Below are 6,278 nucleotides of genomic sequence, written 5' to 3' on the forward strand. Positions count from 1 at the left end.
TAGCTGGCGATGTATGACGAATGTATACTTTGCAAATGGAAACACAGCGAATTCTGTCAAGCTCAGAACTATAGTACCCAGTTTTTAATGGCGGACAGACAGATTTATTAAAACGTTTATTGAAGATGGAACTGAAGTGAACAGCGTCTGTGTCTAAGGCAGGAATCTCTGCAGGAGGAGAAACATTGGTTAGTGACAATGTTTATCTAGCGGATAAAATTGAACATGTGAGATTCACTAACCTTGTCTTATAGTTTAGTCGAAGCCTAGGGGATAAGGTTGGTTGGAACTGATCGGCTGCCAACGAAACGCGGCAACCAGAGTCCCAGGTTCTAGTGTCTTGAAGGTTAGAGGACAGGCAGGAGATCAGAGTTGAGCTGACAAAGGAAGGCCGGATAATGCAAAAGCTGAAGCCAATCCCAGTGTCGAAGACGTGCTCGGTAGTCAGAGCCAGGAGGTAGTCAGAGGTCCGAATAGCTGCTGAAGGGAAATTCAAAAATGAAGTTGGAAAACAGTTCTAGGTTCGGATAACCGACCGTCAGAAATACAACAGGAGTCAAATATAGGTCAGGCAAACAGTTCAGAATGGGGACAGGCAGGCTCAGAAGTTCTGAGGTAGAATGGGTCAGAATCAGGCAACCAGAAAGGTTGATCAGATTAATGGTAATGAGAACTGGGTGGAAATAAGCAGGTGAACGAAATGAGTTATCAGACCAGACATCAGCGGCAAGATCAGGGCAAAATTCACATTTCTTTTTATTTTCTTTAAATTCCAATTTCAGTTGAACAGAATCATGGCTTGTGTTTCCTGTCCCTGCTGGTGTCTGTGGCTGCAGAGCTCAATGGAAATCATGATATGTTGTTGGTTGACCTCCTCACCTGCCTGTGCAGATGACTGCACTGAGTCAGAATACAAGGAGATCAGACATAAGCCATGCTGCTTTAAGCTCGCTACCATTCTTACCAAAATATCTGCTGCTTCCGTCCTTTTAATCAGACAGTAACCACTGTTTCAAATGATCCATGTGATGTTTTGAGTGTGTGTATGGCTGAAGGGCGCTCTGAGTGTTGGATCTGAATTTGAAGTTTTGTTCATGCAAACAAAGCCCCAAGAGTAACAATAATGATAATCGAGGAATGCGCAGGCTGTAGAGAGTTCATCAGGAAATGTTTCCATATGATTTGCCAGAGAAAGAAAAAAAAAAACTGTAAAACTGTTGAAGCTTTTTCTGAGTGATGAAGATGTGAATTTTTGCATCTTCAGATTCAAACTATTTGACTTGGTTAAGAAAGGTGAGCATGTATCCAAGCAGCGATTCACTGTTGAAACTGAAAGACGGATACAGAGATCTAATGGAGAAGAAGGAAACGAAGGCAAAGACAAGAAAGAGAAGAACAAAGGGAGTCCCAGAGGACAATGTTGTCTTTGTTTTTGCAGCTAACCTTGACTTTTAGTGGAGGGGCTATATTTTCATACTGTTAACCTCAATAAAATCCAGCCAATGAGGGAAGCTTGGACAGCAGGTCTAAGGATAAGTGTGGATGAAGAGAAAATGAATTTTATTCTGATAAGAGAAGAAAGGAAAGTGAAGTATGGAAAGAGATGAATGGAAGGAATAAGAAGCCAAAGGGAGAGATGTGAGAAAGGGAGGAGAGTAAGCTGCAAACACTGAGAGGGAATGAATGATTTCATGTTAACAAGCAAAGCTCGGGCTGCTGAGGTGTGAATGAGAGAGAGGGGGAAGGATGATGAAGAGGAGAAAAAGAAGCACAGACTGCTGGGAGAGACACATGAGAGAATCCACAAGAGCCTCCGGGTGGATTCACCAGCAGACGGTGAGATCCTTAGCCCTGCAGCTTGGCGCCATGGCAACAATATGAAAAAGGTGGAGAACCGAGGCTCAGCGTGATGATGCTCATTCACCATAGACACCATGGACCAAAAAAGAAAAACAATCTCCAACTGGTTAACAACAATATCCTGCAATCCATCCAAAGAGCAACCCATTTAAATGCAGGAGAACTAGAACAGGAACTGAAATTTTAAGACTCCTTTTTAAGCCTCAGGTGGTCATCATCAGTTCAGGCCGCTGTGGTTATGACAGGTCAACAGTTCCTCATCCAGAATAATTTAGCTGGAAGTAACTTGGTGAGTTAAAGCTTGACCTGAAATCTACTTGAAAGGATGGAGATAAGTGAAGTAAAGCTGAAGGTTTGGGTGCTTGTCTTTTTCAGGCAGATTATGCAAAATCCCATAACTTTCTGTCTGAAACAAGTCAATTTGTCAGATATTTCAGTAATAATAACTTGCTGATTTGCATTTTTTTTGGTTTGACTGAACTAAAGTGGAAGCAAACTTCCAAAATCATATGAAAATCGAGGCTGAATTTGCTTTATACCGTAAATATCAACAGAAATAAAACAACAAACAATGAGCAAACTGATCCATAACAAAAGAAAAGTACCAGATTTTAATATAAACTCCTTCCATGTTAACCAGCTGCAACAGTGCAAACCTGGTTTTGCAATGTTTAATGAATAGCATGTTATGCGCTGCTGTCTTCCTACATCGGATGAAGTTATCTTTGCAAAGTCAGACCAAAGATTTTTCACTGCCAGATACACTTGCCTTTTGTTTTGGGTTCTGCTGGGTCTAGATCATAGGTCACGGCTCCGGACCCGGACCCACCTGCTGGCTAATCCATACCCAACCTGATTTAAAACCTTTATAAATGACCACATGTTGTCTGACGACAGTGTCTAAACGTCACTTGCGCCGCTTCTCCTGTTACCCAGAAATCCCACATCCTACGTTTCCAGCCTGCAGCGCTCCAGACCTGTGCAAAGCAAAGCCTATAGCCTCAGCTGTTCATCCCGTCTTGCTGCACTTCGACTTATCCTTGGAGCTCGAAGAGAACATGCACGATAATATCATAAAATTTATGGGAGCAAAACATGCAGAAATTAACGCTTAATTCAATATGATATATTAAAAAAATCCCCATCAGCATCCAGCATACGTGCGGTTTCTGATGGAGATGAGAAATCTGCTTCCTGATGTGTTGAAGAACTAATAGTTTACATCCAGTCTTTTAAATAAAGGGTGTTAGTTTTTTTTTTTATATATAGGACTTAAGCTCTAATTTGTAGTTACCAGTCTGTTGTTACTATATTTTAATTTGACAAACCGGATCTTCTCGCTATTCTTTTTCCTGCAGGATTCTTCACCATGAACAGGCTCAAAATGAGCTCCTTGATATGTGCTTTAGAATTGCTTTGTCTCCATTCAAACCCAGGTTTAAAGCCTTGCAGGGCAGCATAAAGCCCACTGCTCTTATTAAGCCATAAAAAAGTATTTCAAAAATATGTGAGTCAGGAAATTGTCAATATACCAAACTGAAAGATTGTTGTTCTCTATTTCTTAAAACACTTTAGATTTTAAAATGGAAAAATATTTTATTTTGTTTTCTATTTTTTTTATTTAAAAATTCAATGTATTACATGAATGCATAAACACCTCATTTTATTTCAGTGTTAAATTCTGTTTAAAGTAACAGATCATTAAAAATGTATCCAGACCTTTACTGGTTGATGAGGTCCTTTATTCAGACCCCGCTGATTTTTAATTAGTTACCGCTGGTCTAGATCTTTCTGAGTGGAGCAAATTCCATTGAAGTGCCAACAGACCCAGGCAAGATTCAACTTTCAGTCTCCAATTCTGTTTATTTATGGCTCAAATTCAAAACCCATATAGTCTCAAGGCAATTTATGGAGACAACAGTCATACAGACATATTGGTCAAAAGTGTTTTCTTCTAAAAAACTAAAATAGTTTTGATTGCATCAAGAAAATATACTTTGCAGGACATCCTGCTTCTGTTGAGCATGTAGCGACAATTATCACTCGCTTGCATTGTGTTGTTGGTTCTGAAGAAATCCTTCACACCAAGCATGGGTGTAGTGCTGGTCAAAACTAAAACTATTTTAACAGGAAGAAATCTTCAGCAGAAAGAGACTCGGTGTGAACAGCCTTCTGCTGACCTTGTTGTTCAAGAGGACAGAAGCAAACACAGAGGTAACATAGGAGCACTGATCCATGAATTCTTCCTACTGTATGTTAGAAGAAATAATTGAAAACTAGCTCCATAGATGGCTATGCCTCGAAAAGAAAAAAATAAACAGATGAAATCTAAGAGAATTTTCATGCCCATAGCTACGTCTACGAAAGAAACAGGACTGAGACATTCCAATTGTATAAATCATAATTAAAAATTACTTTAGCTAAGTGGGCTAGAAGTGGGCTTCGAGTTTTCATCCTAGAGTTTTATGGCATCAATAGCAGGTCCTCAAAACTGTAAAGAAATTCATTCAAAGGACGGCACTTTGACTGCAGCCTATATTAGACAATCAGAAGGTGTGGAGAGAAGTCCTATTTATCTATAGCAGGTGAAAACTACTAAAAAGAAATGTTTAATGTTGCCAGAGATACAATGTCATGGGATTTATTGACAATATTATTTCTGAAAAACCCTTCTGGTTAAGCGTTAGATTTACCTTTTCAAATGAATTAAATATTGTTGGAATATTTTCACCAATGCGTAAGTCTTTAGCCCAAAAGGTTATAATGTTGATATTTTCAGAAAATATAAAATTTGATTTACTTCACATCAAGCAAATGTTCTAAAAGGCCTGAAAAATGACGATCCCACCCCTTTAATAAATATTTGGATGGCGGCACATTCTGAGCACTTCCTTCAATGTGAAACTCGTTTGAAGCTCATACCAAATGTAGGCATCAAGAACATTTTTTTTTCTTTTATCTTGCACATCCTGTGTGGCCTTTGTGCTGATGTAGACACTCTTCTATCCAAACCCATCTCTCATGTTGACATCTCCACCTTGCACCTTGTGGGAAAACTTTCTCATAGACCCTCTTTTTTTTCAAACATCTCACAATGTCAGCGGATAAATATTTCATGCTGGGATAACAGATGACATAATGTTATCATGACCATTCCTGCTTCAGGTTTCTTACCTGATCCAGAATCCTGATCTGCCAAACCATTAAGACTTTCAATGCACAAGTTCTGTCCTTGCTTCAAAACCTATGGGTCCATTAATTCTGTGTGAAGGATCCCAGTGCCTCACTATGACCTCAGAGACAGGTCTGAATGAAAAGGCTTGATTTTAAAAATTACAAAATATAAATAAATTTTCTGGTATTTTCACCAAATAATATTCTGCATGATTGCAGGATTCCGCTATGTAGAATCTCTCTGCAGAGCATTTTAGCATTTTTCACAGCTTGAGTCTGTTTTTGGACCACCGGCAGCCACTTCTTGGGAACTATGTGTGTTTAAAAGGCATTGGGTTTGCGACTTGTTGTCAGGCGGCATCTGCTCTGCTAAAACAACCCCGGCTGTGACCCGGGGCCCTGCCAGCTGCTGCAGGCGACTCTGCACTCCGATCTGCTCTGTGAGTCTGTTCTGTGGGGATCAATAAAGCCTCACCTTCATGGTTTCTGTTCAGTGACTCTAACTAAGATGTTTGAGGACACCTAACAGCTGCAGACATCCTTTCTGTAAGGATTACCATCAGCAGCAGGTGGATGAGAGTATCAACAGTGACAGGCAGAGTAAAGGAAATGATAATTGTCTGCTCTGAGCCTTTACAACATCCCCCTGTGGTATTTTGTTGCCTTTTTGAATTGTTTTAAACAGCAGTAGCTTCAGTCTGGGTCCCATGCTTTCTGAACAGATGAGTTATAGCATTTTTTTTGCCTTATGGTTTACACCACAGGATAATTTTCAGTAAACCCTGGTAATCTGTCTTCTAATTCTGCCCATCCAGAGGGCATTTCTGTTTGAAGAAAAAGTTAAGATGGTACCTTGAAGGACTAAAGTGCTTTTTGTGAACCTGTAAATCCAAAGACATCCCGCAGCCTGTTCATTATGAGTGCAGAAAAACACTCCTCTATATCTAAACCAGCGCAAACTTGGCGAGATACTGAAAAAGAACATGCTTCACATTATACTGTGTTGCTTGAAAATGTTAACAAAAAACAAAACAAAACAAACAAATAAAAAAAAAAGACTGAATCTTCAAAGTGTGGGATGTGGGAAAATTAAGCCCTTAATTCAATTTAACTCTACACATCTGGTAGATTTCTTAATGGCTGCTTTTTGTTATTACTAACATGTTTTCAGTAGTTTTGCAGAAGAACTAAAGGCACCTGGCTGGCTGGCTGGCTGGCTGGCTGGCTGGCTGGCTGGCTGGCTG

This window comes from Cyprinodon variegatus, unplaced genomic scaffold, assembly GCF_000732505.1.
Source record: "Cyprinodon variegatus isolate N-32 unplaced genomic scaffold, C_variegatus-1.0 Scaffold548, whole genome shotgun sequence".
NCBI lineage: Eukaryota > Metazoa > Chordata > Actinopteri > Cyprinodontiformes > Cyprinodontidae > Cyprinodon > Cyprinodon variegatus.